Consider the following 13,043-nt stretch of genomic DNA (forward strand, 5'->3'; position numbering starts at 1 on the left):
CTCCCTTCTCTGCAATTCAACTAGTTTACTTTCAGTTCTCAGCTGAAATTTTCTTTATGAAAAACTTCCCTCTTTTACCTCCCCCTCTTTACTCCAATCACTGCCATCACACTCACTAGGCCAGCTTCTTTTGTAACAAACCTTTGTAGCATTTCATAAATCTTTATGAGACATTTGCCATTACTGTAATTAAATAAATCAATTAATTTTTAATTTGCTGTTTACGGTCTTAATTGTTTTATCACTGGACTGTTAGTTCCACCCTTGAAAATATTTTATCACTCAAATTGGCCACTAGAATAAAAATACTGACATAGAGGCGACTCATTAAATTCTTATTAAGTTACTAAATGAGCATGAGATTTTCTTAAATATAAGTCCAAAGATGTCAGTGTCCTAAAAATGTTAGACTGATTTGAGTCCCACAACATCTGGGGTAAAATTTGACAGTCCACTATGGAAAGCCCTGAGCCTTGTGGCCCCTGTGATGGCCATAACAACGAACACTGAAAATGCAAGAAACTAAATTAACCTATCCATATCAGTGTCTTTTCTCCTTTGAGAACAGGCCTTTAACTTCACTCTGTCGCATATGAACAAATGCTAGTGAAGGCCTGAGGTGTGTTTGAATGAAACCAAGCCAAAGAGTCTCTGAGGAAGAAACAGTGCAGTACAATGGAACAAATAGATTTACTTCACCAGAAATAATTTAACTTTCCTCATTTCCCATAGAGCAATGCCTGGACACTTATTTGCTTTACATATAAAATACCTCAAGCTTTCATACAAAGGGTTACCTAAATCAAATAAATAATTTTGATTCCTTCATCAAAGAGAAGTCTCCAGCTCTAGTAAAGCAGACTATTACAACTTGAAAATAACAGCTTACTTGCTTAATTCATAGAAAATTTTTTTTAATAGAAAAATAAAGAAAACAGAGGAACAGAGAAAGTCAAAGTAAATAAAAAGGAAAAGCATACATTTATACTTACATTTGAAAAGCCTCCAGCAACTAACTAGGAAAGTGAAAGGAAGAGACAGGAGCCCGTGTCGGTCCAGCTGTGTCCTTCAATCCTACTTCCTGCCTTATCCCTGTACCTGCTACACACTAGACCAGATATAGAATACACATGTTTGTGTTGATGAAAATCTTCTATTATCTGTACTCTCCAATGTAACAAACCCTAGTAACGTGTCTAACAGCACTTGAAAGTTGTCTATTATATAATGAAACAATTGAATTTTAAATGTTATTTTAGTTTAATTTGAATTTAAATTTATATATCCACCTGTGGTTAGTCGCCACCATATTAATAGCATAACCAGAAACTTTTTCTTCAGGTTTCAATGCTTTTCCACTCCCACTCTACTGACTATTTACACTAATGAAATTTGAACTTTTCTGTTTTATCACCTCACCCCTGCATCATGAGCTTTATGTCATTTTCTTTTGTATCTCCAATATTTACTATAGAGTATGAAAAATACTAAATGCTGAAAAATATTTATCAGATAAGTGCTGGAGTAGATAAACTAGAAGTTACAACTTCTCTAATTCTTAAATACATTTTACTTTACTCAAAAATGTCATTGAGAAAAGAGAATGATCATGTTAAGGCAATAGAAATCTTATTGCCTATTCAAAAACAAAAGATACAATTTTGTTGTATAGCTGCTGCTTTAAGGATTATTTTGAAAATATTAGTAAAATTCCCTTAATGTGTTAAAATTAGATATTAAGATAACATAATTTTTAGAGTAAAAAATAAATTTTAAAAGATATCATAGTGCTTACTTATTTAGGTTGAGTCTATATATTTATTCATCTGTCAAATAATATTTTATGGATCATGTGTGCACCAAATTGGATAAATTGTAATCCTTCACCTAGTTGAATCCTTCAATCCAGTTGAATTGCTGGATAACTGTAATTCCATCTTTAGGAATCTATCCTAAGGAAATCATAAGAAAAAAGACAAAAATCATAGCCTACTTGATACTTATTTTAGTGCTATTTAATTATTAAATTATTATAGGTTGCATTTAGATAACAGTGAAATAAATTATTCTAACACTATGTTGAAAGATAATTCAGTCATGATATTTATAAGCTAAGGTAATAGCAAACCTTATGAATCAACTTGACTGGGCTAAGGGATGTCCAGATAATAATAATAAAACATTTCTGGGAGTGTCTTATAAGGGTATTTCTGAAAGCCTTTGAAGAACCTCATCATTGCGGGCAGGCACCGCAGCATACAATCCATTGAGGGATATTGAATAGAATAAAAAGATGAAGGAAGGGTGAGTTCTCACTCTTCTAAACCTTCAAATATTTGAGCTGCTGGTTCTTGGGCTTTTAGACTTGAGACTCTGGGATTCATCCCAATTTACCCTCATCCCACTGTCTTCTTGGGCCCGGGAGTTATATCATGGGCCCCAATGGCAACCAAGCCTTTGGACTCAGACTGAATTGCACCAATGCCTTACCTGGTTATTCAAATTGCAAAAGGCATATTGTGAGATTTCTTGGCCTACTTGCATGACCCAATTCCCATAATAAATCTCCTCTTACATATGTATTGTTTCTGCTTTTCTTTTTTTAAAGAACTCTGACTAATACATATAATGTCAACAAAATATTAAATAACATGTATAAATAAACTAAACAAATATAAAGTTAAGCCATTGCCAACATTACGTCTTGTAAAAATATGTTTCTCTTTTTTGACAAAAGCCTGGAAGATAATATGTGTTGTTAGGTTAAGAAACACGTGTTCTTATGTTAAGAGTACATTTAGAAGGGAAGTTATTTTTCCTTTTATGTATTTGATATGTTGGTAAATATATATATATATATGTAAAATAAAATAAGTCAAAGAAAAATAGCATGTTGAAAAATAAAAAGGACAATAAAATCAAATTTGTGTCAGAAATCTTATGTATGACAGATAGTAATAACATGTTTAATATAAAAATTATAAGTATCAGATTTCACTCACTCAGCTGATTTTTTAGTGATGTTTTTCTTTTTTCTATCATATGTTTTTGTAAAAATCTGAATTATTAGTTTTTGGGTCATTTTTAGAGGTAGTGTTATTTTAAGTGTGTTTATACTAAAAATTGAAATACAACCAATCCACAATTTTACAGTAACTGCTGTCACCTCAAGCTCACTATATAAAAGAAACTATAACAACACAAAGACAACATGAAATTGACTCTATAGTGTTTATTCACTATACCAACCATAGTGAATAAAACAAATGTTGCGTTCTTTTATCTAAATTGCTAATAGCATTCATGAATCATAATTTTGTTTTGTTTAGCTTTCTAATCTGAAGTTATAATTTAGTATACAAAACAGTTTCATAACAAGTGAGATATGTAAAACCAAGAATCAAGCTTTTAAAGACAGACTCCACTAAGAATTATTTAGTATAACAATTTAAGTCCATAGGCAATGCTACTCAGTGATGAGGAAAATTGATAAACAAGCATAGATGAAGTAATAATAAACAGGTTTTTAATTATTATATTAGTTTATCTACTCTCTAGTATGGAAAGAATGTGCTCCTTAGATGTAGTTCCATTTGTGGTTAACATTTGTGATTTAACATAACTGATAAAATATCTCCATCATAAAAATCAGAGTTTAATTATAGGTAAGCTTGCATAAAAGGAAGTTCATGTTCAATAGGCAAGAAATTAAACATATCATTGCAGAGATTAGGGGCAACAAATTGTACTAAGAGGAAAAAAGGAATTTCAGTTTAAAAGGAAAGAACAAATGCACTTTTGCTTATTGAGTGTAGTTTTGTATCACAATCTTCTCAATATGTTAGGAAATTCCCAGAGAGACCATTTATGATGGAACAGACTGAGCTTCACTGAGTTATGTAGGAACTCAGAGATTTGAATGCTGGCTTGATACAAAGACGGGTCAGGTAGTGCTCTTCCTGGGTTGCATTTTCAGGGCTGGGACTGAGATCAGCAAGAATAGAGCATTTATTCAATTACAGTTGCAAAGAAGTGGCAGGTTCTGAAAAATCATACTCAAAAATAAAATGACAATCAATGCAATGAGATATAATTTTGCATCTGCCAATTATTTGTTATTGTTTTATATGAACATTATTTATCACCTATTTTACTCTCACCTTCTCTCTGCTCCTCCATCCTTCAAACCCACTCAAAAACATGCACAATAATGTAGGCTTTATAAGAGAAAAGAAGTCTGCTCGATTTGCTCAGAACCCAAAACTGTGATTAAAATGCATTTAATGTCACATAAATCCCAAACTAGTTAGAACTCTACCAGGAAGCAGGAAGTTCACAGAAGTCATCTTTCTCCAGAGGCTCTAGCCTCTTATGATATTGTTGGGAACCTTTTCTCTCTGGCTGAAAACTACTAAATTTTACTATTTCTTATTCAGAAAAGGTTACCATATGTCTGTATTTTCATCTCTGGATTAGGTGCCTTAAAGGCACACTACCTCATCTAAAATGAGCTACACAGATATAAAGTTTATTTTTTCTTCTTTTGAAAGAGGAAATTTTATATTTACTGTTAAAAATGTATTTGAATTATCATAAAATAGAAATAATAGGCTTTTTTTAATCATGAAGAAATTATCTAGGGCATCTCGATTATATTATCAGGGAGAAAGAGACAAAGAGAGAAAGAGGCAATATAAAAATATGTGAGATAGTATTGGCATGTAGTTGAAACTTAGTTTTATTTTCCCTATTTAAAATATCATGTTTTTATAACAAATAGATTATTTTTTGTAATCATTTATGAAAACACAGTTATGTTTTCTCAAAGAAATACATTGAGAAGGCATAGCCCTTCAGAGCTTTCATTTATTTCCAAGGAGAAATAAAAAATGATACAATGAGATTTAAGTTAAAAGCATATTTAAAGGGTATGGATTATTTGTAATGCTACATATATTTATTATAATGTTCATTCTCTGTGTTTTCCAATAAGTGATAGCAGAAAAAAAAGGAAAAGGTAAAAATGAAAATGAAACATCTACATATACTCAGGGAGAAAAGTCAGGAAGATAGTGCTAAATGATACTAAGCCATGCCACAGTAACAAATGGATAAAATACAAGCCATTTAAATTCATCATCCAAATTAGTGTAATAATGTAATTTTCCTGGCTAGCCTATTTGAAGTGATGAGTAAGGGACTCTTGCAAATATTTCTGGGAAATAGAGTAAGTGCAGCACCAAGCACAGCCTTTATTTGTCTTATTGTCAGAACAGCTAGCCAACAAATGTCTCATCAGAGATGGCTTCTGATTTTCTCTTAAATTCTACGTTTTGTTTTTCACAGGCTCTAAGAAGATATCAACGCACATTTACTTAAATAAAATTACACAGAAAAAGAGAATAAGAAAAGAAATCAAAACTCTACAAATTACTACTATATTCTTTCAGTCTTCTGTTAGGTGTTCATTTATTTCTTAATGCTAACTTTTGTTCTGTTTAAGTTGTTTATGTTGCCTGTGTGCCCCTTTTATTCTCAAATATTCTGTGGCCAAAATTCAGTCCAAGTGACCACCATGTAGAAGGCCCTGTGCTCATTTAGCCTTTCACAACTTTAAAATGTATTTATTTTAAATTTGATTTTGGTTTCTAATTTTAGAACAAAATTTTGTAACCTTCACATAAAACATAGTATTAATTTGCTGTCTTAAGTCTAATTTGTTTTTTGTATCTGTGTAAAAGACCTTTTATTATATTTTTCTCAAAAGAAACACAAGAATATTTTCAACTTTCTATTGTACCATTTTCCTCTATTCCCACATCATTCTAGCCACAATGGTTTCCTTAATCACACCAGGCACGTTCAACATCAGTGTCTAGCACATGCTATTTCCCTATCTGGAATGCTCTAGCCCCAAATATCCACCTGGCATTTCCCTTAGCAGCTTCAGACTTACACAAATGAAAACCTCTTAGTGATACCTTCCTGGACCAATCTCTTTAAAATTGCATCTGGTATACTTCACATCCTACATAATATATTCTATTCCTCATTCTGTTTTTGTTTTTTGGGGTTTCTTTTTTGCAATTTTCACCATGATTTTTTTTAATGAACTGTGTTCCTTTATTGGAAAATAAGTTTTATAAATGCAAGAATTTCTATTTGATTTATTTATTCTGTTTAGAAGAATGCCTGAAGTTGCTCAATAAAACATATTTAAATGGCCGGGCGCGGTGGCTCAAGCCTGTAATCCCAGCACTTTGGGAGGCCCAGACGGGCGGATCACGAGGTCGGGAGATCGAGACCATACTGGCTAACCCAGTGAAACCCCGTCTCTACTAAAAAATAAAAAAAACTAGCCGGGCGAAGTGGCGGGCGCCTGTAGTCCCAGCTACTCGGGAGGCTAAGGCAGGAGAATGGCATGAACCCGGGAGGCGGAGTTTGCAGTGAGCCAAGATCTCGCCACTGCACTCCAGCCTGGGCCACAGAGTGAGACTCCATCTCAAAAAAAAAAAAAAAAAAAAACATTTAAATGAATGAACAAACTTTACTGTGAAATATGGCAATGGAAACAGTTGTGATTTAATGTAACAATCACCTGAAATCAGATGAAGAGTCACATCCTTCATATGCCATTGACTATTTTTAAGACTTCAGACAATCTATAATTTTCATTTTTTTTCTGCTATAAAATTCTTAGTTTCCACCCAGAATTGTGGATATAATTTATTTTAGGTTAAAAATACAGTCCAGATATTTCTAAATATCATTCTAAAGGGTCATTAATTATTTTGAAAAATGATTAATTTCAAGGCTAACACAAGGAAAATACAAGATGACTATCTTGTCATGTTAGAAATTAAAGGAGTTCTAAAAAGTATTAAAGGAGTACTAAAAATTAAAAGAGTACTAAAAAAAAAAAAAAAAAAAAAAAAAAAAAAAAAAAACAGGCATAGACATGATGACCCAGAATTTTCAATGGCCAAATCTGAGACAATATGACCTTAAAAATTAATAAACCTACAAAGCTGTTGAGTAAAATAAAAGCACACAGGTTTATACTGCAAGGTGGAAGGAAGGAAGGAAGGAAGGAAGGAAGGAAGGAAGGAAGGAAGGAAGGAAGGAAGGAAGGAAGGAAGGAAGGAAGGAAGGAAGGAAGGGAGGGAGGGAGGGAGGGAGGGAGGGAGGGAGGGAGGGAGGGAGGGAGGGAGGGAGGAAGGAAAGGGAGAGAGAAAGATGTAATTTTAAAAATTTGTCTCTCTCTTGTTCAATCACTAGTCATTAATTAACCTTATTATGGGTCATGAACTTTGAAAAAGATGTGACTTCTGTCCTCAAGTAGATCAATGTGGATTTGGACTGAAAATAATTCCCAGATAATGTGTTCCTATTATAGAAAATACATACCAACAAAAGGGAGTACATTTGCTGATTCCTCTGAAAAACTGACTTCAAGGTATACCAAAAAACATTGGCTTGCCTAATATCTCTTCATTTATAAAGAGAACAGAACAATTGAAAAGTACAATAATAGCAGTTTTAACTTTTCAATATATTTCAAAATGCTCAGTGATGCAAGCAGTGTTTTGAAATAACAAAGTCAATAAAAATTGATGTGCCAAAATTTTAATGTTAAAGTGAGTCATTATAAACATATTCGACATGGTTTGACTCTGTCCCCACCCAAATCTCATCTCAAATTGTAGTTCCCATAATCCCCATGTGTCGTGGTAGGGATCTGGTGGGAGCTAACTGAATCATGAGGGAGGGTTTTTCCCATGCTGTTCTCTTGATAGTGAATAAGTCACACAAGCTCTGATGGCTTTTAAGAGGGCAGTTCCCATGCACACACTCTCTTGTCTGCCACCATATAAGATGTACCTTTGCTCTTCCTTTGCCTTCCACCATGATTGTGAAGCCTCCTCAGTCATGTAAAATTGTGAGTCCATTAAACCTCTTTTTCCTTATAAATACCTAGCCTTGGGTATTTTATCATAGCAATATGAAAACGGGCTAATATAATAGTATAGCAAATGTCTCACTAGCCTCTGTAGACATCAATAGAGCTAAAATACCTTGATTAGTTTGAAATACATTTTCACAGCAAAGTTTTATTTAACAACTTACTCATTATTCAGTGATATATAGATTTAATTGCACTCACCAATTAGTCATCAATAATTATAAAATATTTTAAGGTCTTTAAGCAACACTTTATTTTAAACTTTTCCCAGTTTTAATACTGAAAAATATTGTTAAGTCACCAAAAAATTCAATGCTATAATATTTAATTTAATTATGTCATCACTAATTTATCCAACACTTAAGTTTCATAAGTACATTTATGGAAACCTTAGCTTTGGATTCTTAATCACATAAATTATAGTTAAAACGTCACTTCCCTTACACATAGATGTTTTAAGCAAGCAGTTTATCAAACTAATTTGACAGAAAGTTATCAGAAGGAAATACAGCAAAGAAAAAAGAGTAAACTGGGAATTGAGAGGCCTAAATTTTATCTTTGTTCCATTTGCATAACATTGGAAAATCAAATTTTCTCTACTTCAGAGTTTAAAGGAAATTTAATTAAAATTGTCAAATACCCAGCAGGTATCTAGTTAGTTGTATTTACTATATATATGGTTTTGCTATACAACTATAATATAGTTTTTCCTCCATTGAAGTATCAGCTTTATAATCATTTTTAACATAAAACTTCACCTGGTCTCTAACAGTGAAGTAGATTTGTCACTTGAGATAAAATGTATTTGGCATCGAATACTGAAATATTTCCAAGATCTTTCCTAATTCTAAAATTTAATGTTCTCTATTGTTCAGATTGTATAGTTTTGAGAAAACATCTAAAACAATTCTGTTTGCATTCTTTCAACTAAACTTCGAGCTTTCTGATTGATGTGAACAGAAGTCACTTTATAAGCTCAAATGCCATGTTCTCTTTTAATGATACTTAGGAAATTGTATTCTACAGTTGTGTTAATTATGTTTCCTCTCAATGGGATTAACCACAAGAAGTCAAGAGCATCTTACACGTCCTTGATTTAAATGATATTGCTTTAATGGTGGATCCGGAGACTCAATAAATGTTAACAATTTGTTAAAGTCAATACAGAGACAGAGATAATTCAATACTTTGTATAAAAAGAGTTCAAGAGTTAACTGTAAGAGTTCAAACTATGTGCTCTTGTGACTAACTCTAACCTGAAAATACTAAAACCAGATAATTTAATAAAATGTATTATGTGTAAAAAGTAAAAGAGCTAAATATTTCTTAACACTATGAACACTTGCTAAGAGTCTCTGTTTTGCTTTTCCATTTGAAATTGTATAGATACTAGCCTAGAGCTATTCCAGTATGAATCCTGGGCAAATGGAAACTGAGCACATTAAAGATCCTTTATTCTATGTATTTCACCTTCACAAAGGAAGAGACTTTTATCATAAGGCCAATTAGGTAAAAATTCAAAAATAAGGAACAGAAGATGCTATAATTTGGGCATCATATCTGTTTCTGAGGTTCGTTAAAAGGCAATATGAATAAAGAAAATATTAAAGCTAACATACATCTTTTTATAAAAATGGAGGAACTGTACAGGTTACTTAAGGAAATGCAGTAATTTACCTTTTATTAATTTTAGAAAAAGTATCATAAATATTTAATATAGTGTCTTCCTACTTGTACTATATTTTTAATATAATGAAAAATGCATTTGAACTAATTCTCATTAGAGACTAATTTTTTCAATAAAATATTAAAATAAATTTCATTAAAATATTAATGCTTATTTTTCTGTAGTGATATTATGGTGATCCCATTTAAATAAGTGTGTTACATTTGTAATCAGTAAAATAATATTACATTTTAAATCAAATATAAACTTAAGAAGTAGCTAAGATTTTAATTTAAGAGATATCAGTACAGTAATGGAAGGAAGTGAATTAAAATTAAAATGAGTCATTATTTTTTGAGTTCACAATTAGGAATATTAATTATGATGAAGATTTACTTGGAATATTTTTATCTAAATAACTTTAATTCAGTATTGGACTCATACAGAGAAAAAAATAAAAATAAATTGTAGCCACAACCAAAAAAGTACAAACTGAGCCTGTCTTCCAACACCATTTATCCTCATTTATATGTAAGCATTTATTCAGTCAGCACATACTTATTGAATGTTATTTATTGTTAGGTATTGCCTTAGGTACAAGAGTTTAAATACCTAAATCAGATTTTTTATCTTAAACTGTTGACAGCAGAAGATTGGTTGAAAGAACAGTCTCAAAAATTAAAGTGATTGATTGATATAGGAAGTGCTCTCAGAGCCTAGAATGAATAATAGATGAAAAACTTTACTCACGAGTTCTCTTTGATGCATATCCTGTGGGATGCCACTTCATACAGTTCAAGCCCTATTTCTGGCCCTTTCCCAAAGAAACTAAGGTTTTGCTTTGACTGTTCCCCCCCATTGGAATGCCTGCTCACTCTTTTCTTCCACATTCAATCGCATCCCTCTTTACATTAAGTCCCATTTCCAGTGCTACCAACTTCATGAAATATTCTGTAGACTTCACTTCCTCCCAAACTATTGCTTCCCCACAGATCTATCATCAAATAATTTCTGCTTCTCTAAACTGGCATTTCATTTCATCTGTACATCCCTTAGGTTTCCTCACTGTGTAGTTGAAACTTTATTTGCATAAATAACTTCATCTATGTGACGACCATGAAACTGTGTCACTCAGATCTACTGCAGGGAGAATATTTGAAGGCTCCACCTGCTGCCCCCCTAAATTTACCAATGTGTCCATGCAATGACTGTGCTTCCCACCTTCTTTTCCCAACCATTGACTGGGCAGAGCACTAAGAGAGGTTTGTTCCTGCAAGATGGGGAACTGTTCTGGTAGGAAACAAGCTGGAGAACTACATTCTGCCCTCTCTGAATCTTTCTCAGAACTGTGCTGCAGACCAAGATTCTTCCTATACAATCCTCCTTCACCTCACCTTTTCTTCACAGCTATCAGCACTGCAGTGTGGTGTAAAGATTTTCCCCTCCTTCTCACGCTTGCTCCCCTTTATTCCTCATGAGCCTTTTCCTCAATATAGTTCTTGCCTGTATAATTTTATCTTATCATTGGCTTTTCAGAGGACCTGAAGTAAAATGAGTGGAGCCAGGAGTGACACAGGAAGATAGGCAACAAGATGGGATTTGGTGACTTGCTCACATACCAACTCCCATGCAAAGAGGGCAACATCCTGAGTCATATAGCCCCTGAAACAAGGTGACAGAGCAATTGCAGTCACTGCTGGGGACATGGAAAAGAATGACATACATTTGATGAATCCTATAGTTAAAATATATGAAGACACCAATACAGACAAAGGCAAAAAAGTTATCTGGTTATTGCTAAATTGTTTTGATAAGAGACTGAGGTATTTAAAAAGAAGTCAAGACCTAAATGCGAGAGCCAGAGGAGCTCTTTGACAGCTTAAAGTAACTCTTTATTTCCTGAAGTAGAAAATCCAGAAAAGGTGAGCAGCAGATCAAGGATCTAATAGAGTCCCAGCGCTCTAGAGATGTATAAATGTTCAGCCAGGGTAAATCTTTTATTATAAGTTCAGGACTCTGTTTGGGAAAACCAAGGACCCTGAAACATACAAATACCTGGGTGGAATCCCGATGATGCTAGCTCAGCAGGTCTCCTTGAAATCTCAGCACGGAGAGGCTGGCAACCCTTCCCTAATAATCACTAGTGCCACTCTCTGCTGAGAGACCCTGAGAGACCCCTCTGCAGAAATCTCTCCATTGTAACAGATGTCTCCCTCAGAAACTGCCCAGATCTTCCCCACTCCCTGCAACCAGGCTGATCTGGGCAAAGTCCCAGCATACGCTGGCCAGGAACAGGCTGGCTGTAATTAGAGAAGAAATACAATATACAACAAAGGAACTGAAGAAATTAGTTTGCGTGCTTTGGCAGAACCAGGAAAATATCCTAGGTCTGGATTTTCCGAGTGCTTAATTAAGTGGGCCAGCAGTAGCCAGAAGCCACTGACTTTTGTGCATGTCTCAGCATACAGGATTTAAGCATCCTGGCAAAACCTCAAGGAACAGAGAATTTTTTTTTTCCTTGAGTGAATCTTAAAAGCCTGGAGAACTGACCAACAATGAGTGAAGTAGTATCTAAATCGTCCTGGCATACTCTAGAAGGAGAAATGAAGAGGCTGAGTGGCCATGCTGGAATGAGTACATTATGCAAGAAGAGAAGACGCACCAGAGTAGTATATTCCATTGAAGAGTTCAAAGAACACACCCTTCACTGAAGCCATCAGGAATGCTCTGTTGATAGGAGGATCAGCATCAGACAAATAAAAAAAAAAAAAAAGAATGTTTAGTGGTAACTGTCCAGTGTAGACCAGTGCTCACAGCAGGAGAGGTGGCTCAGAGTTGGGCTCATTTATATCCAGTGAAATTGTGGGACCCCATGTAATAGAGGTCACATGGAAGTGCTTAAAGGCCAGAAGCCTGGAGGCCTCAATTATCAGCAATGTTAAGCAGCAGCTCAGGGGCCTTGATCTGCAAGAAATTGTGGAAATGATTAATACAGCATGTCCTCCCTAGGGGCAAAATAAATGAGCAGCCAGCTAAGATCATACTTAATATCTACAACTAGAAAAAGAGAAGAATGATAAAACAGGAGGCTTTGAGGATAGCTCCAGTACACAATTATGGGCTTTTTCCAAATTTTTAGATCTAGAATCCATTGATTGGAGAGAATGAGAATAATTTGTACCTTAAGACCAATAGCAGTGATGAAAGCTATTTGCCCCATTACTCTCTCCTCTCCCTTTTCCAAATTTCCCCTAAGAAAAAGAGGCCAAAAGAAATCATGTAGGAGCTTTACACTCAAATATATGGAGACAATCTACATAGTTCAAGGGATAAAAGACAGTGGTCATGAAAATACACTCTTTAGATCTACATGAGTAGTTTCATTGACTGAGAGCTCCAAAAGATTCCCATGTA

General features: G+C 34.0%; 1 long non-coding RNA gene across 7 annotated transcripts in view; it reads left to right on the top strand.

The window, feature by feature from the left end:
• The window catches only part of LOC105499100 (uncharacterized), a 175,586-nt gene that overhangs the window by 21,361 nt on the left and 141,182 nt on the right, over positions 1-13,043 (top strand). The window contains exon 4 of one of the 7 annotated variants that reach the window (XR_011610301.1): positions 5,347-5,731. The exons of 5 other annotated variants lie outside the window; for them this stretch is intronic. This is a non-coding gene — a long non-coding RNA (uncharacterized lncRNA). Of the gene's footprint in view, positions 1-5,346; positions 5,732-13,043 lie in introns of those variants that run through there. One more of the 7 variants, XR_011610305.1, reaches the window with a different exon arrangement.

Source organism: Macaca nemestrina, chromosome 12 (genome assembly GCF_043159975.1).
Source record: "Macaca nemestrina isolate mMacNem1 chromosome 12, mMacNem.hap1, whole genome shotgun sequence".
Taxonomy (NCBI): domain Eukaryota; kingdom Metazoa; phylum Chordata; class Mammalia; order Primates; family Cercopithecidae; genus Macaca; species Macaca nemestrina.